Here is a 21,160-nt window from a genome sequence, read left to right on the forward strand (position 1 = left end):
TTGACCTTCTATAGTTCTATTAACTCAATATTATGTGCAAAAAGTGATAGTTTTCTTATTTTAATTATTTGAGATTATTTCTTCCTTTTCTTGTCTTATGATTATCACTATCATTTCTAGTACCAAATCAAATAATAATGATGATAATAGACTTCCTTGCTTTATTCCTCCTTGATCTTACTGGGAAAGCCCCTACTTTGTCCTCATTATCTATATTGAAAAAAAAAACATTATTATTATACTCTGCATTTTGGGCACTGTCAGATTTTCATATAACATTATTCTTTATCTAACCATTTCTGGCTTACAATGAGAAATTTATAAACTAGCATTGTCACTCTATATCCTTGGACATTTCTCTCTCTAGGAAAATTTAAATAACACGTATAGGAATTTTAAATAAGAAATAGCTAATAATGTGCTAAAGTAGGATTTGGGGGTAAATATCCAAGAGTAATAGTCACAATCTGTTTATTTTTGAGATATCTTTAATTGTTGCTACTATTTATCAATAAAAAACATTCAAATTTTTAATTTAATTTAAATACACTTAAAAACATATATTACCACCTAATTTGATACTATACCTTAAAAGTTCACAGAACCTTTCCATCTAATATACAGCTGAAAATTTCAGTATAGGTTGTCTCCTCCATTAGAAAGTAATCTTCTTGAGAATAGTGACACATATTTCTAATATGTACCCAGTATTTAGCACAGTTCTTTTAGCATAGTAAATATTTAATAAATGCCTTTTCATTCAATTATTTTTCATTTACACTCAATTCCTTCTTTGTCCACTCACCACAAATATTCTCCTGGAATAATATGACAAATGTTTTAATCTTTTCTGAATTACAGAAAAGTACTTTTCCTTTGGGAAGGTTATAGGCTATATGTTTTAAGGAATGACAAAATTTTAAAAAAGAGATACATTTGATTAGGTCTTTTGTTATTTATTATATCTATATCTGTATCTAGTTATCTATCTACATATATATATATATGAGAGAGAGAGAGAGAGACAGAGACAGAAAGAGAGAAAATATGGAATGCTTTTAGTCTGGATACATATTTACTTCTTAGTTTTTCTAGAGATATTTGAAAGCAAAATTTTAATATTCTTCAATATCTCCTTTTCAACTAGTGAAAAACAACTTTTTCAAGTCTATTCCATATTTTATCTATTTTGTTCTTGCTAACATTCATAGCAAGTTTTTTTTTATTGTTATAGGTTTCAAGTAGTCAAATAATTCTTAAATTAGTTGTCCTCTATATGTTTTATAGAATAGTTAATTTTCAAAATAAGATAATTTAAATTTTCTTCTATTTGTTTCATTTTTAACTTTGTTTCAACATAATTGGTTTTCTCATAGATTCAGTAACCTCTTTTTAAATCAATCTGATTCTCAAATTACCCATGCATATAACTTGTAAATAAAAAGCTATTAAAAAAATAAATCTGATTCTCAAGGAATTTGTTACTTGGAAATATATTGTATCCTTCCAGATCTAACATTTCTTCTACATTTTCCCTCCTGAACTTTAATTTCATTTCCAATTCTCTTGTCTTCTTCTGAGTTTCTTTTTTGAATATCCTTGGGGCTTCTAGTTGGCATTCTAGTGTATTACCTCCGATCCCAAGAGTCTACCTGCTTGCTGAAAGGCTTTGATGGTTTAGAGTTAGAGTAAACTTGCACCTATTTTACAAAACTTGACCTGGCCACTCATCTATACATTATGTCCATAATCTTCTTCTGAGATTATATATCTTTCTTGCTTCTTCATATCCAAATGGACCATTTCTCTGTTCTACTCTAAATTGTGGTTGTAATTTACCTTCACAAAATGAAATTTTGGTAGCTGTTATTCTTTGTCAGTATGATTAGTCTTTCAATGCATAGGGATTTGGGAATGAGAAAGACATCTCTGTCTCAATATTGGATGAGGCACAGAATAGTAAACACCAAGCATATGTGGAATATCACATAAAAGAAGTAGAATATCATACTCTTAGGCAAGCACATGCTTCCATGAACATCAAAGCCTATAAGCAGAAAGGCATGCATATGTATATATATATATATATATGTATATATGTATATATATATATATATATTTCAAGAGAATGTATATATATATATATACATACACACACATACATATATACACACACATACGTATATACACACACAATACATGTAAACATACATGTATATATGCATTTATGCATGCATGCACATATACATACATATACATATATCCCTATCACTAACTAGGATCAGCCCTTGAGACAAAAGCAAAGTGAGACCAAACAAGTTCCTATGGGTGTGTAGTTATTCAATAGAATTGGACTACTCCTCATACATCTTATGAATATAGCACCTAGTGTGTTTCTATATCCAAGGCATGCTACAACCCATCTTTAAAAAATGATGACTTAGTAAATAGTATTATTTCCCCTAACCCCAGGACATTCTTTCTACCAATGGGTAATTGTATTTGGCCTATAACTCATAGTCAAGGAGTTCTGTAAGCCATTAATATAGTTAGTATGTTCAAGGGGCAGAACTCAAACTCATGTCTCTGAGATTTTGAAGTCAGATCTCTATCCACTCTCTTATCACATGAATAAGATTACAGAGAAGGGAAAATGTGGGAAAAATATATTTGGAATCAGACTATTAGTGGTCAAAGCTCTTATAGAATATTAAATAAGTTACTAGACTGTTGGCAGGATGACAAGAATAGAAAAGTAATTTTGAAAATCTTCCCTCTATTGATCTTTCTTCCCGATATTCCAGCTACCTTGGACATAAGAATTTTGTCTGGTGACTATCAGTGTTAAAAAAAAAAAAAGGCAGGGGGAGGGGTAGTTCAACTGCATCAACTGATATACAATGGAAGAATTGAAGGCACTTCCCAATAATTCAGACCCTACCCATAAGCTTTGCCTTCAGCGTTTACTGTACATGTTTATATAACCAAATAATGGCATCATCTTCTATAAAAGCAGTTGTGATAAATGATTCATTTGAACTCCTACTCTATTCCAATCAAAGTTAATCAGTTTGATATTTTACATAAATCATATAGGGACAATTAGATAAAAGAGGATCCCATACAAGGCCTTTAAAATGGGTCTCAAACTTTAATGTAACATTCATTATTTATTTATCACTTATGAAATTCACTTTCAGAACCGTGTGAATGCTGAGAAAAATAACTCCACACTGTTTTATCAAAATTCCATATCCAAAACCAATCTGGGCAAGTATCTTGATTCCTTGGAAAGTCCCCCAACTTATTTTCACATGCCTATAATATTTTCTCTTGTCCAACATGAACAGGTGATCATATTAGGACCATCTTATGATCACTTAATTACTGAAGATGACTCTTGCCTTACCTATTTTAATTTTGGGCCCCCAAGAGCAAGGTCTATCAACCAATGAGTTTCTGTATTTTACCTACCTCTTTAGCATATTTAATTTTCAAACCCTATAAAAGTAAGATCCTAGGAACTATGGAGAATCTCAGATCATAAGGAAGAGCTGAAGTCTACTTCATTAGAGGGAACAATAGATTCTTTAATACAGTGCCATTGTCTCAGTGTCCTCTCTCACAGGTTTGACAATTTTAACTTCATACAATCAGTGCCAAGAAATAAACTGAGGGGCTATGTGGTATCTTAATTCCTGTGCATATGGATGCCTTAAATTAGGCAATTTTAGGTATCATAGCTCTATACTGTTGTTTATGTTCTTGGATTCTATACTGTAAGTTGATAGGCAAAGTGATGCAAACCACAATCTACAAAGGAACTTTAAAAGACATTTTCAAATTCTAAACTATTTTCATATTGCTTCATAAATTCACTATTGTTAGAAGACTTCAGCTGATAAAAGCTCTTTTGACTTTTCCTATTTAATTCACTTCCCTACAGCTAATATAAAATAATTGTAAGATTCAAATGAGATGATGTAAAAAACATTAGTAATTAGAACTGAGGCACAAGAACGTCCACCCCCCACTAACTAGGGCATGTGAAGTCACAGTATATCAGATTAAATGCTATCAACCATGAACAAATCACTTAGCATATCTGGCCCTCAGTTTCCTCATGCAGAACTAGATACCCACTAAGATCTATGATCCTGTTATACTGAGTAGAACATTTTATGCACCTGATTGAGCAGAACTAGAGACACATTTCACCCAGCTGCCAAAATCTTGGAATTCTTGCCCTGGAATTCTAAACAGTGCAAGAAGCATGGTTAGTATGGACTTGGACATAAGCAAAGTTTCCTGTGAAGTATTATTATAAATGGTAAAGGAGGGGTGGAGTAGGAAGAGGATGGCTAAATCACACAGTCTTGACACAAATTAAAAAACAGCCAAAGAAACCACTTTTCCTATTGTATTTTTTGGAGGAAGTAAAACTTTATAATATGATATCAGAAAGAGAAGCATAATTCATCCATATTAGGTAAGAATATCCTTCTTCTGATATTGTTTATATCTCGTGACTCATATAAATAATATACTGGAGTCATTTTGGAAACTCTGAGAACTCACTTGCCATGAGACCTGCCAATGCTAAACAGATAGATAAAATCCAATAGGTTAAGTCAGTCTTTTCTTTTCACATTGGTTAGACTGAGCTTCCAGACTCAGCCTTCAGATTGTCCTCACCAATGTTAGGGGGCCAAATTGCATAAGAATGGATAGTACTATCTTTTAAAACATTTTTGTTGTGTCCTGATGATTAACTCAGAAGCTTGAGCTATTCTGAATATTGCTGGCTTGTCTGCTTAAAAGAATAAATACATTAGGTATGAGTGATGGTCAGCAAGGGAAAGCTGGAATGTTTGTTCAACCTCAGTTTTCTGTGAGCTGAACAACTTTCCAAAACCACTTTTTCCCCCTCTCCAGCTGTTCCTTGAGAAGATGCAAATGAGCATTTATGTGCAAGGCTGCCACATTCTGCTCAAGGAATGCTGTTAAGCTGTAACATTCTAGCCACTCTATTTCCTCTGAGATACTATTCTCAACTATGATGTTATTTTTTAACATTATTTTAAATCAAATCATATTTTTAAATTATTTTAAAGGTTTTAAACATTCTACAAATATCATCTCAAATTTTCAACCGGACACATATGAATATAAATATAGATTACTTGACTGGATGGCAAATTGAAATCCATCATAAAGATAGTCAATCTTAAGCACAGAAAGGGTAAGTAAGCTTGCCAGCATCATAAAGGCCAGAACAATGCCAGGAAATTCACACATTTATTCCATCTCATGTTTTTATCTTCTCTGATTTCATTTTATTTCTTCTGGTACTCATTATATCCAATAATTGATCCATTACTACTAAATTTGAAGATATATCTGAAGATTAGGCACTCAACCTATATTCAGAGATGATCTTTCTACTGCTGAGGCAGAAAGACCAGGTGTTGTATAGATTGCCCCTATCCATGGATTATCTTCTTGGTATGGTAGAGTTAGAGGAATTGATGTTATTCCTGATAAACTGTTAAAACTTATTTCATGAAATCATTTGCTAAAAAACACTGATAACAATGATAATGAGGTGTTCGTTTGTTGTGCCTTTCAGATTTAGAATGGTCACATTCATATTTTGTGAAGGACATGAAACTTTTGTTTGACTTGTGTGTTATTTAAAACATTTTGAATACTACAAAACGTATATACCTGGGAGTGGCTTATTCTCACATGTAAAGGGTTTAATTGTTTCAGACTTTTGTTGGTCAATGTAAGGGACTTTTAAAAGTATGGTCCTTTAGGTGAAAAATTCTTCAATCTACTTGATTGAATTATAGAGTTATATAAAATAATATCAATAATCTCAGTTTCTGAAAATGTACTGAGCAAGAGACTTTTAAGATGAAGTGAAAGGTCATAAATGTAATGACCGTGTATTTAAAATCAGCTGGAGTCAGGAATTCAGGTTAAGGGAAAAATCTTCAGTATTTATTGAAGTGAAGAGATGAATAAGGATTGCGATAGCAATATGGGCAAGAAAGATTGCGATAGCAATATGGGCAGCTGCAACGGGAAGCCAGCTAACAGAGAGAGATCTGAGCTGAGCAAACCGTTGCAATGGCCATGCAAAAAATCTCTCTTTCCCCTTCCTTTTCCACTCCCCTGCCTCCACTTACCAAAATCGTCATTTCCTATACAACACATCAGGACTTGCACAAAGAGTGGGCAGGGGCCATTCTTTCTCCAAGCTTGTATATTAATAGAGTATGGTCCAATTACTATTTAGCCTCATGTGCTTGGGACCTCGGTGCATCAACTCAAGCCTCAGCCCATTACACATAAAGATGTTCATTTTTCCCATATAAACTCTGGGGAAAATTTGAAATAAGCCCCAGAAAGATCAATCATAAAGAAAAAAGGAAAAAAAGGATAAGTAAGCTACTTCAGCCATTCTAGAACTGCACAAAAAACATTCAGAAGATGATAGAGGCATTAAAGCACAAATGTTAGTGCCAGTTCAGTGGAAGCACCAAGAAATAAAAGAAAACCAATGTGAACTCTAACAACCAACCAAAAACCAGTTAGTAATTACTTAAATTTCAAGCTGACACCAAATCTAGTAACTATGCTGCTAATGACACATCTTAATTCTGCTCTGTCAGTAGAGGCAGAAATAAAAGAAGCCCACATTTTGCAGAAGGAAAGGAATTAACCATAGATTTCTCAGAGTAAAAATAATTATGGTAGAAAGCAAGCACAATTAAATGGTTAGGTACCATCTCTAGAAAGATTCTGTAGGTTTTGATGTGCAACATTCCACTGAATTCCGTTATGATTACATGAAAAAACACAAAACGGCAAGTCAAGTTAAAAATTTATCATGTAACTATTATGTGCTAAATCATCACAAACACTAAATATACTACCAAAAAGGTAAAAAAAAAAATCAGTCCTTGCTCTCAACAGCCTAATGCAATATAGCATACAGAAGTATATCATTTGAAATGCCAGATTGATCAAATCAAAAGCCAGAATTCAGGTTGCTGGGAGAACTATCAAAGTCCATGATGAGTAAATCACTCTGATGAAAGAAAAGTGAAGAGGAATTAAGAAACCTCTTCATGAGGGTGAAAGAGAAGAAAGTAAAAGCTGACTTAAAACAACATAAAAAAGCAATAAAAACTGGGATCATGGCAACTGATTCCATCAACTGCTGGAAAATAAAATGAGAAAAAAAGAAGTGGGGGCAAAACATATGCTATTATGTTCAAATATCACTTTAGGGTGACTACTATAGCCATAAAATTAAAATACTTTTGTTCCTTAGAAAGAAAGCAATGGTAAATCTGGACAAAATACATCATACATAAATGTGGCAGAAACATCAGCTTGGTGACATAGAGTCAAAGCTATGTTTTTTTTTCAGCAGTATGTATGTGTGTGTATGTGTATATATGTTTGTGTGTGTGTGTGTGTGTGTGTGTGTGTGTGTGTGTAACTGTTAGAGATTGACTAAGGAAAGCAGAATATGGTAGAATTGATGTTTTTGAATTAGGTTCTAGAGAAGATGTTTGAGAGTTCCTGGGACAACAAGGAGATCCAATAGTCTATACTTATAGAAAATCATTCAGATTATTCACTAGAACATCAAATACTTAAGCTGAATCTTAATTATTTTGACTACATAATGAGAAGACATAATTCATTGGGAAAAAAAACCCTGATGTTGGGCAAGATTGAACACAAAAGGAAAAAGGGATAGAAGAAGATGAGATTGATAGTGTCTTGGAAGCAATGAACATGAAGTTTGTACAGAGATACTGGAGGATAGAAGGGCCTGGCATGTTACAGTCCATGAGATCATGAAGAGTCAGATATGATGGGATAAGCAAAAACAACAAATGTACAATAAATACAGGATTTATGAGTGAATGTGCAACAAATAAGTGACCCCAAAAGTTATGTTATCAGGATACATATCTCAATGAGCACAAGAAAATGGAGTTTAAAAAAAAAGGGAAAGCTTTTTTTTTTTTTTTTTTTTTTTTTGAACACACACACCATTTATTGATTAAGTTTGCATTATTGTATGGGCATAATTTTGATGTCTCAAATCAATTCCAATAGTAAAATCAAAGATCACTGATTACAGATCACTGTAACAGATATAATAATAAGGAAAATGTTTGAAATATTGCAACAATTACCAAAATGTGACACAGAGACATGATGTGAATACAGGCTTTTGAAAAATGTCACTGGAAAGACACTTAATGCTGGGTTGCCACAAACTTTCAATTTGTAAAAACAAACAAACAAAAATCCCCTCAAAATGGAATATCTCCAAAGAACAATAAAGCTAAGTTTAATACAACAAGGTATGCTTGCATATTTACATATCTATATCTTTTCTGATGCATGTATTTGAAAATCACTTAGCATCACCCTACAAGCCTTACATTTTAAGGCTTGTATCTGAGATACAAATGTTCCTTTAAGGAGCTAAAAGTGTTTCAGCTGTATTGAAGAATAATTCCTGATACCTAAGTATGTTCTCTATTTTGATAGAAAAAGCAAGGAATCATAAATTTACTTTTTACTCTTTGCATACATATATTCTTTTCCTACATGAATAAAACATACATCAAAGTCAGAAGACTGTATTTCATATGCTTTTTTGTTTGTTTTACTTTGCCAAACTAGGTTAGGAGGAAGTTAAAAGTTAAATAGGTATGTTAAAAAGGATAACAGTTGTCTGATATTCTTATCATAATATTGCTTTCATAGTTCAGTCTCATAGTTTGGTTCAGCAGAGATTGGGGAAAAAGACCTGCTTATTTGAGAGATAATAAGGTTTCAGATAAAAGCTATAACATTGCATCTGATTGTGTGCAGGTGTGTATATGTGTGTGTTTGACATGTAAAGAAAATATAATTTTCTCACTTATATTTTATAGCAACTTTTTTTTGTGTGCCATGGTAGTTATAGGAATGAGGAATAGGGAAAAGTCTCTCCTTATAGTCTTTTTTTTTTTTTTTTTTTTTTGTGGGTTGCCTTTTTTTTTTTTAATTTTTTATTTAATAATTACATTATATTGACACTCATTTCTGTTCCGATTTTTTTTTCCCCTCCCTCCCTCCACCCCCGCCCCTAGATGGCAAGCAGTCAAAAGGGAAAGCTTTAAGATGAAAGCTATTTTGTTATCTATGAAGCAAGCATTCCAGAGTGCAGAGATTGGGACCAATGTCAAAAGAAAAGGAGGAAGACACCACCTGTTTTTTGAATCTTAAATCTATCACCCAGAAACTAATATAAAAACAAGGGACTGAACCAGCCATCATCCAGATCAGCAGTGGGCAAAAACTTCTAGACCTCAGAGGGAATAGGATAAAATACGACCTACACAAAATATTCAAATGTACCTGAGGAGACTGGCCAAAATGGAAAAAAAAATCTCAATCAGGAATTGAGGTAGAAAAATAAGTAAGCAAAAGGAACCTATGGTGTTGTCTTCTTTTGTATAATATATGATCGTTCTCCAGGAGCAGGTTTCTTGGGGAGATTTTCTGGAGGCAGCCTTAGTTTCAGTTCAAAGTAATAATCACTTCAAATGCAGCCAAAAGTTAAAATCCAGTCCTTTACTGTATCCTTCAAAGTCTTGAGCTTCAGCCCCTAGCTTCCTTCAAATGTCTCCAGCCAGCACAAAGGTGGAATATGGAATGAATCTGTCTCTGCCTTCCAGAGTGGGCTTCTGTCCCTGGCCCCGAGAGCTTCTTGCTTATATGCTGTACACTGAGTACACACCAATCATGTCACTGAGAAACCATTATTTGTTGTAGGATTAAATCAATTCTAAACTAGATTTAAACATTGTCTCCTCAGTTCCACTTAGTACCTTATTTCAAGTTCTGGCCCATAACATCTCCTTATAGGATCAGATCAATCATACTGAACCATGCTAAATTAGATAATTATTGTCTCTATCAATTCTAATGACTCAACAGTTTGTAAGGATTCCAACAGGAACCAAACATTATGAAGAATTATGAGATATGAAGTTCAATACATAAGCAAAAATCATTAAGTAGTTATGATTTGTCAAGCTCCTTGCTAAAGCATTAGCTGTACAAGTACTAAAATACCATTCCTTGAAAGATTGTCATTACACAAGAAATGCAAACAGAATCTCAGAGGGGAAAGATACTTTCATTACAAGGACTACAATACAGTTGAAAGAAATTAAAAGAAGCAAAAAATAAAAATGAAATGAGAGGACAATAGAGGGGAAGAAAAGAAAGTAAAATAAATAACTTTGAAAAGAATGCATTATATTTTATTCAAGTGGTAGACTCCATGAAAAAATAAAACAGAGCAAATAGAATTAAATGAATTTAGGAGAAAAAAAGGAATATTAAAACAAATTCACAAAATTACAGGAATAGAAGACAATATAAGACATACAATCAAACTATCTGACCTTGAAAAATAATTTGAGATGAATTAAAAAACAAACCAAATCATAAGAGTTGTGAGAAATCCATAACCAAAATACTTTATTTTAAAAAAAACTTCCTCTATTAGAATTACAAACCAAAGTAAAAGTAGAAAGGATTCCTCAATCATCTCTTAAAAGAAATCCTGAAGTCAAAAGACATAAGAATATCATAGGCAACATCAAGAGCTTTCAAATCAAAGGGGAAAAGCATTCTACATAGGTCACAAAAGACTTAGTAGCTACTACTCTAAAGAAAAGAAAACACAATATTCTAAATAACAAATTATAAATGTTTACAAGTAAATATATTATCTAGGAAAAAACTAAGAATAAACTTGCAGAGAGGAAAAAATTGAACTTTAATAATAAAAAAGAAAATTGTTGAGTATTTCTATGAATAGGTTAAAACAAAAAAAGAAATTTTGAAATGTAAACACAGGAATCTAGGAAGTATGAAAAGGTAAATATATTTGAGTAACTGGAAGGGGCCAAATGATGATGAAACATTTATATTTGTCCACTTACAATTGCTCCCACATATGTAGGAATTTCTTTCTTTTTCCTCCCTACCTCCCTTTTTATATCCCCTCCACTGTCCCTCCCTTTCCTTCCCCTCCTTTTCCTCTCCTCTCTTCCCTTCTCTTCTCTCCTCTTCCCTCCCTTTCTCCATTTCTTCCTCCTTTCTTCCTTCCTTTTCTTTCTTTCTCCATTTCTTCTTGATGCAACATAAAAGAAAAATAACTGATCCATGTAGTATGCTTTTTAGAGCCCCACATTGGATGCCAAAATGTACTGTGCTTTCTAGACCCCCTCCCATGCTGGGGTGCCAAAATATACCATCTGAACTGGCTCTCTGGAGGATCTCAGGATCAATCCGAGTCCTTGGCCCTAGTGGAGGAGTGATGAACCAGGGATCCACATGGGATGGTCAAAAATGGAATCTGTTTATTTCAATTTCTCTCAGCCTCTAAATACTTTGTACAATTTCATCACTACAGCACATTGAGCATGTGCTAACTATAAGCACTCTGCTATTAATATATAAATGCCTATTTTACTCTAAATATCTCTTGTTTCAAATGTAACACAGGTTGCCATGCCCCCCACAACTTTTCAGTAAGGATGAGGTGCCCCAAGAGGAGATGAGTGCCAAACCAGATATTGTCAATGGGTTCTCTCTGGGCTGAAGAGTCTTATACCTCACCAAGAGTTCTCCCTTGTCTGTGGCTCTCTACAGATCTGGAGAACAAATGAAGAAGAAAAAGCATAAGAATAATCAGACTATATAAAAGCTACAATAAAAAAATTTTGGTACAATAATATAAAAAATAATAATTAAATAATAATTTTAATATGAGAAATAATAAGAAAGTTGTCTTGAAGTGTTAGAACAAGTAAAAGTAGAGATAGAAATAGGAAAAAAACCCACCCAATCACCACCTGAAAAGAAATCCTACAAGGAAAATCTATAGGACTATCATAGTCAAATTCTGAAACTTCTAGTTCAAGGAGAAAATGTTATAAGCAATGAAAAAAAAATTTTAAATCAACTGAAACATAGAAATGTTACAATTAGAACCACAGAAGACTTAACAGTGGCTACATTAATAGACTGCAGATCTTGGAACACCATATTTCAAAAAACAAAAGAACTGGCAGAATTAAGTATAATCCTGAATGGGAAAAAATGGATAGTCAATGAATTGCAAGACTTTTAGGATTTTGTTGCAAAAAACTATACCTTAGAATAATTGACATACAAGATCTAAGAAAAATATAAGGTAAACATTAAAGACTAAATACAAGATACTCAATAAGGACACACTGTTTGTTGTTGTTTTTTTATACATGAAAATGTAAACCTTAAGTTTGAGATTGTCATTAGCAATGGGGTAATTTTTAAAAAGATTGGGCTAGAGCTGAGTATGATGTGATTCCAAAAAGCAAAACCATATAGGAAACACAGAGGACTTAGATGGGAGGAAAGGGCTGATAGTTCTGGAACTGTACTCTCATTGCGAGTGGGTTAAAGAAGAAACATAAATATATATGAAGAGTTTAAAAGTTTTCTAAATTTAGAGGGAAATAAGAGGATAAGAAAATAGGGAGGAGGAGAGCAAAAGGGAAGAATTCTTAAAAGGAACCCTACTCACATCAGATCTGAGTTAAAAATGAAAAAGGAAATGAAAATCTTCTAAATTTGTAGAGAAACAAGGTATTTTCTAAATTCATATAGAAATAAAAGATCAAAGGGGAAGGGTGAGGAGATCATAAGGAAGGGATTCTTGGAAGGGGAATAAGTTAAATAATGGGAGGACAAGTTAGTGGGTAGAAGTAAGGCAGAAGAGTCAGAAGGTATAGAAAATAAGAGATATACACAAATATAAAATAAAGATCAGGATTAGAATTTATTATGTAAAAAAGCATGGGTAATAATCATAATCTTAGACAAATTTAAAGCTAAAATAGTTTTAATCAAAAGAGAAAAATAAGGAAACTATACCATCAACCATATTAACCAATATTGTTTCAAATAATTTAAAATAATTGGAGAGTATAAGATTGGATTAGTGTTATAGTGTAAGAAATGAAGAGCTGGTGGAGTTAGAAAAATAGGGAAAGATTTGGACTTATGAAGGAAGTTGTTATCCACCTTCAGAGATACAGAGAACAAACATAGTATATGTGTTAGTATGTGTATCATTCTATTTATCCATATGTATGTATATGTCTGTGTTTATAAACACATACTCTTAAATACATAGACACATATACATACACATATACCTCAACCACAAAATCATTGTAATCCAATTCTGAAAACATCACTAAATATTCTGGGCCAGGACTAATTCAGGAGGTTCAATGATTCAGGTTTTAGACTAGTTTACACAAAATAATCATGGACCATAAAATGCAAAAGAAAAAATTTAAAGATTTTATTAAAATTAATGAACCCAATTTATGTGGAGATCCCTCAGCACTTACTAAGAGCCAATTTACTTTTACTTTACACAAATGTCTAACAAATGTAATCATTAACAAGGGATCACACTGACTGTGAACCCAGAAAATTATAAGTTGGAAGCAGCACATTAAGAGAATGATTACTATATGGCAGTGTCTGAATGCAAAAATCAGTTGATAATAACTACAAAGAGCAAATACAAGAACTTATAAAGTATATCCATTCAGGGCTTTTTAACTTAGGGACCAACAAATCTTTAATAATTCCTAAGAGTAACACTGGCATTTTATCACAGTGCCTTTTTTGATCTGCCCAATCACCAAAAAAAAAATCAAGAAAAGGCTAAATTCTATTCAGTCGGTTTTGTTTAAAAGACAGAAAAATGTCCAGTTAATTTCAGGAAGAGTCCTATTCAAGAAGTTCTTTTATAAATGTTTTTGATATCATTTGTTTTTTCACATCATAGTCATTCTGGATATAAACCTAACCAATGAACTTTTCCTTGTACCAATAATAAGATTAAAAAATAAAAATAAAAAGTTTTCTATGCAACTATTATAACATTGTCATATCTTAGCACAGGCAACATTCCATATATTCTTAACTCTTGGTGTTTAAAAGATTAAACCCTTAAATTATATAAAAAATGTCAAGTCAGAATATTCCTCCACCAAAGATTCCAGTGAGCTAAAGTTTTATTCTATATGTACTACTGAGTTTTGTACATATACTATGGAATTATCTTCAACAGAATCATCAGCCTATTGAATACATCTCACTTTTCTAAGCATTCCTAGGTACTTATATACAGTAAGATTTTATTAACTGTGGTTACAAAATCTTTTAGTCATTCTACCTGGAACTAAGCCTCATTTCACCTTTTTACTATCAGCACAAATTGGAATAGGAAGGATAGGGTAATGATTTCTAAGTGTCTTTCAGCTCATAACCCTCTTCTCTATAGCCCAAGATGCTGATTGATGCAGTTGAAACTGAACCTGGGAAGTAAATTAATAGGAAATTAAATTGCAAATGGGGAGAAAAGAAAAAAAAATAATTAGCAACATCCATTTGCTCTGTGCTCAATCCTTAGAGAAATTCATTGGGCTGTCCACATATAAGGAAGAAAAGAAAGGGTTACACTAAAAATACACTGAGAGAATAAGATCTTAAACAAAGCATACAGGCTGAGTGGATTGTTCAATATTAAACAGCTTTTCAAGTTGCTAGACAAGAATGAAGACTTTGTCACTTTGTTCCAGATGACATGTTGACAGATAGCATGCCTTTGATAGCTCAGTGGAGGAAGAAGGTTTTATATGTCTATAATAAAGACATAAAAGGTTTTGACAGTAGACAGCATCTTGCACAAACTGCTGTACTGATACCATTCTCTGTCCAAATTTGACAACTAATGATAATGATAAAAATTAAGCAATGGGGGTAAAATCAGTCAGATTGGAACAACAGTGGAAAATAGAATACAGATGGAAGACTTCTGTGCCTCAGAGACCTTTGAAAACGCCAATATTTCAGATGTATTGTTGTTAACAAGAGGTAAAATGTACTAGACTAAGTGCCATTTTTCCATTCTTCATTCTGTACCATACCTGTCTTCTTTGTTCCTTCCCACCCACTCAGTTAAAGCTAGGAAGCTTTCAAGTTGCTTTTAGAAAGGTTGGTCAAAGCTTTAGGAACATGTTGTTAGAAACAATGAAGCAGGCGAATTGATTCACATAATGGGAGCCTGTCAGACACTATCATGAATGAAAGATGGAAGACTAGACAGAGGCAATTTAGCTCCCTCCAATAACCAAAACAGACTTAAGTGTTGTATCCATGATTACTGTCTTTGAGTTCTGAAGTGAACTTGAATGCCTAGAGAGGCAGTAGAATGCAAAGAAAAGAACATTGAACTTGGGCTCAGGAGCTTTGTTTTGGATCTTGATTCTCTAACAGAAGTTGCAAAATCTTGGGCCAGTCATTTTTCAGCTTCAATTTCTTCATCTCTAAAATGAGGGTGGTAACATTAGCATTACCTAAGTCATTGAAAATGCTTTGTTATCCTTAAAATGCTACATAACTGTGATCCATTACTATATATACCATTAACCAACTCTATGATCTTGGATTTATCATTTAATATAGAAGACCAAACTCTTTGCAATTAACTAGTGTTTTCTTCCCCCAAACGCAAAGATACAACTGATTTGGTCACACTGTATTACATGGTCTTATTTGTGAAAAGCCTGTTATGTGAGAAAAAGTATAAAGAATAAAAAAAATTCTTAGTCCCAATAAGTTTATTGTGTATACTTTTGAAGCCTCACAAGAGGAGTACATGTAAAGTATATAAAGTACATAAATATAAAATTAATACATACATACAAGGTATGTATGTGTGACATCTATGTCAATGTGTATACATATACATATATATGCATATTATATATATACATATTATACATATACACATAAGTGTGTAACCATGCCCAAATCCACAATCTATATGTCTTAGTGAAGTTTCCTATATTCAAACTGCATGTTTACATACACATGTACATGTACATAAATCTATACATAAATGTATACATACACACAAAATACACAAGTTATTGAATACAACTTTAGAAGGAAGACATTTTAAACCCATTGCATTTAAGATGTTTTCCTCAACATCAAGGATGTTATAATAGGCAATTGGCAATTTAAAACTAAAGCTCCAGTGTTAGACTAGATTGAATATATAAAGAAATCCATGGGAGCTTCTGAACAGAGTGACAGATAGACACAGAAAAAAAAAGACATAACCCTGAGGAAAGATTCATAGGCAGAGGGCATGATAGAGAAAATAAACTAGCTAAGGACACTGAGAGGTACAGTTTGACAGGTAGGTAGAATATTGAGAGTAATATCAAAAAACCCAAAGATGACTCAAGTGGATGCAGAATGGCAGAGTAATCAATAGTGCCACTGCAGAGGAAAGGATGAGAAACATTGGGATGGAGATTCTTTAAAAGGCACTTAAGAGATCCTTGTTAGAGCAATTTCATTGCTCTTTAATAATGAGTTGAGTAATGAGGTTGAATAACAGATTTCAAAAGGTTAAGGAGTGAGAGAAGAGGGAGTGGAAATAGCCAGTATTAAAAACTCTTTCTTTTTTTAATTTTACTTTTGATGTTTTACAATTAACAAATATTTTTACTCTCCCATCTACACTTCCCACTGGGGAAAAGAAAAAAGAAAAAGAAGATCCTTATAAAATACTCATAGGCCAAACAAAATCTCAAATAAGTCATGCCTTATTTCTAATCTTGAGTGTGTCATCTCTCTGTTAGAAAGTCACTGCATAGTTCACCATCAGTCCTCTGAAACCATGATTGATTATTGCACTTGTCAGAGTTCTTCAGTCATAAAAAGTTGTTTATTTTTCATCTTGTTTGTTTTTGCATAAACTGTTCTCCAAATTCTGATCACTGAACTTTCTCCTCCAATTACACCCTGTTCCTGATTCCTCGACAAGTTAGAATGAATGAAGTCCAAATATGTCTTTCTTATCTAAAAGTCCAGGTGGGAGTTTCTCACACTTGATCAATTCCTCTTGTAAAGTTAGTCTGGTTAGGAAAAGTACTCCTGTCCTCTTCCCATGTGCCTTTCTACTTCATATGTACTTCCTGACTGAGGCAGTCCATTTAAAATAATAACCCTCCCAAGATTCCTCTGATACATTAGGGAGTTGTTTAAAAGAATCCAACAGTTGAAAAATCTGAGCCTAAATCCAGTCCCCACATCTGTGACTCAGAAGGATGAAAAGCCTTCTTATAATAGCAAGAAGCCACATTCCTACCAAAAAAGTGGGAGGAATCATGATGCTGGTTAAAAGCAGAGTAAATTCTCCTCTAGGCAACAAAATAGAAAAAGGATATAGAAATAGAGTAGAATGTATAATAAAATAGAGAGATAAAGATAATATCTTAAGGGTTAAATGAAATAATATTTGTAAAACATTTATTTTTCCCCCTTCCCCTGTAACCTCCACAAGCTTCATTAAATTAATTTATCATTAAACATACCTAACCTATTTTGTATTGGTCAATTAAATATTAAAAAAAACTCAAGTGCATGATTTTGCATTTATTCTTTTCAATTTCATCTTCTTAGATCAATGTCTTTTTAGATTCTAACTCTGTCATGAAATGTGTTAACTATCCTTCTCAACTTTGTATCACCCAAACTTTATCCAAGTCATTAAGAAAAAATAATTAAACAGTTCACAGCCAAGCATTCCACTGAAAATGTCTCACGAACTTAATATTGAACCATTAGCAGTCACTCATGGAATCTGATCATTCACCCTCTTCTAAATCCATTTAAATATACTATTGTTCTAGTCTATTTATTTACCTTTTCTATAAGAATGGCATGTAATATTATATAAAATGCTTCACCAAAATCTCTCTCTCTCTCTCTCTCACACACACACACACACACACAAACACACACACACACACACACACACACACACACACACACACACACACACATTTGTTGTTCTCCTAACTCAGCAGCTCTATCACATAAAGAAAATTAATTTGTCATGTATTATTCTTGATTTTAAAAAAACATATCTTCCCTACTGAAGTTATATTTCCATAAGTAGGTGAATGAGGCTATGTCTCCCAAAGCTGAAACTAAGGATAATTTAATTCTTGTTGAATATTCTTGCTCAGGGCAAAGTCAACTTCCTTTTTGCTAACTGTTTAAATACTTATGACTGCTTCATTGTGTCCAAAATCTAAATCTAAACTAAAAGAGTCTTGAATTAGTTCAGCTCTAATACCAACCTTAACCATATTTTAACATTTTAAAATAGTTCTATTAAATGACTTCTGTTTTTTATATTATTATCCTTCTTCCCCCATATCCATTATAATAAATAGCATTTTTAAAGAGGAGAAAAATCAATACAACTGGTCAATATGCTAAAAAAAAAAATCTGAAAACATATAATATGTAAATCCTATCATTCCAGTAGAGGGATAGTTTGTCAGTGTCCTTTCATATCTTTTCCTTTTTTAAAATAATACCTTTTCATTTTCAAAATAGATGCAAAGATAGTTTTCAACATTCACCCTTGCAAAACCTTGTATTCCAAATTTTTCTCTCTCACTTTCCTCTACCTCTTCTCCTAGACAAAAGGTAATCTAATATAGGTTAAACATGCAATTTTCCAAAGATATTTCCACATTTATCATGCTGCAGAAGAACACTAAGATAAAAATGAGAAAGAAAACAAAAACCAAGGAAATAGCCACAAAAAAATACTATGTTGTGATCCACATTAAGCCCCACAATCTTCCCCTGGAGGTAGATAGTTTTCTCCATCACAAATCTATTGTAATTGGCTTAAGTCACCTTAATGTTGAAAAGAGACATTCCAAGTCCATCAGAGTTGATCATTATATATAATCATGTTGCTACATACAATGTTCTTTTGATTCTACTAACTTAACTTAGTATCAGTTCATATAAATTCCTCCAGGCCTTTCTGAAATCATCCTGCTGATCATTTCTTATAGGAATAATATTCCATAACATTCATATGCAATAATTTATTCAGCCATTCCCCAACTGATGGGCATCCACTCAATTTCCATTTCCTTGCCACTCTTAAAAGGGCTGCTATAAACATTTTTGCACACATGGGTCCTTTTCCCTCTTTTATGATTTCTTTCGGATACAGAACAGTAGTGACATTGATGGATCAAAGGGTATGCACAGTTTGAAAGCTCTTTGGGCAGCTCCAAATTGCTCTCCAGAATGGTTAGATCGGTTCATAACTCCACCAATAATCTGTTATCTTTTCATTTGAATCCTGCTTCATCTTTATTATTTTTTTACATTCACTATTGGCTTTTTGGTCTGTTTTGTTACCTTTTTTTGGTTTTGTTATTATGTATATTGGTTTCATGTTTCTGTTTACTTCATTCAACATTAATTCATGTAATCCTTTTTATATTTCTCTGTATTTCTCACAAATATCATAATAATATTTCATTATATACCTCATTTTCTTCAACCATTCCCTATTTGATGGGCATCAATTTTTCAAAATCTTTGTTATCACAAAAAATTTCACAATAGACATATATATATATACACACACACACATATATGGACTTTCTTCTTATTGGTGGCTTCTTTGAGGAATAAGCCCAGTAATGGAGTCTCTGGTTCAAATAGTAAGCACATTTAGTCACATTATTTGCATTCCAAAATGAATATATTATTTCACAGTTCTTCCAGAAATGCATCTGTCATTATGTCTGTCATTTGCAATCATCTCCTCCAATATTGATTATTGCCATTTTTATCATCTTTGCCAGTTTATGGGATGTGCAATGAAACCTCAGAGTTGTTTTGATCTGTATTTACATTATTAGTGATTTGAAGAATTCTTTCCTGATCATGAATACTTTTTAATTCTTCTTTTGAAAACTCTTTGTTCAGAGTCTTTGACCAAATTGAGGATGAATTATTACTATGAGATATATTATTTATTTCACTTCTTTTTAAAAATCATTTAATCTTTAATATTAAGGTCATATGTGCATTTAGAATGTTTTTAGTGGCATAATATAACATATTAATCTAAGTTGAATTTATTTCAGATGGCTTTCCACTTCAGGTAATTTATGTTTTCTATTTTATGAAACACTGGGTTGTTGAGTTTTCTTGTTTCTGATTCTCCCTTATCTAGTCTGTTCCATTGATCTAGTTCTATTTTTTAACTAATACCAGATGGCTTTGAAGACCACTATTTTATAGTACAGTTTGGGTTCTGGAAATACTATTCCTCTTTACCCTTATTACTTTTCATCATATTACTTGATATTACAGATCTTTTTTTTTTTTTCACAAACGAAGGAAAGAAGGAAGGAAGGAAAAAATAAAGGAAGGAAGGAAGCACAGAGGGACAGATAAAGGAAAGAAAGAAGAAAAGAAGAAACAAAGAGAGAGAAAAAGAAACAGAAAGAAAGAAAAAGAGAAAGAAAAAAGAAAAAGAAAAAGAAAGGAAGGAAGGAAGGAAGAGGGGTGGAGCCAAGATGACAGAAAGGACACATGTTTCTTTCTGACCTCCTACAGCCCTCAGACCAATTAGCAAATCCAGCCTCTGAATTAGCTCTGGACTGGGAGAATCCACAAATATTGGGAATGCAACAAATTATCAGCTGAAGATAATTTTGAAGATCACCAGAAAAGGTCTGTTTCAATTGGAAACATAGAGAGGCAGGCCAAATGCAAGCAAGCTGAGCACAGACACCAGAAAAAACAGCATAGACTTTGCAAGGTGATGCAAACTCCATGTGGAGGAGAATATATGGGGAGGAATCTACAGCAGCAATATTGGCTACTCTGCCCTGGCTGCAAGCCAATAGATCAGCAAAGAAGTTATAAAAAACATCCAGCACAAACAAAAAAGTTAAATAGTGAACCCTAAAAGGCCAGAATCTCACAGGATCTGGCCATGCCCACCCAGCACCAGGTGTGAGTCAATACTGACCCAGCACATCCAAGGCTGCTTATAGAGGAAGCTGCTGCTTATAGAGGAAGCCACTGCTTGTAGAGGAAGCTTAGAAAACCTCCCTTGCCCTAAAAACAGACTTTAACTAATTTT

The 21,160-nt window shown here is 33.0% G+C and overlaps 1 protein-coding gene across 1 annotated transcript in view; it reads left to right on the top strand.

The window, feature by feature from the left end:
- QARS1 (glutaminyl-tRNA synthetase 1) overlaps window positions 1-21,160 on the top strand; it is a 142,168-nt gene that overhangs the window by 73,581 nt on the left and 47,427 nt on the right.

Source organism: Antechinus flavipes, chromosome 6, assembly GCF_016432865.1.
Source record: "Antechinus flavipes isolate AdamAnt ecotype Samford, QLD, Australia chromosome 6, AdamAnt_v2, whole genome shotgun sequence".
In the NCBI taxonomy this organism is placed as follows: domain Eukaryota; kingdom Metazoa; phylum Chordata; class Mammalia; order Dasyuromorphia; family Dasyuridae; genus Antechinus; species Antechinus flavipes.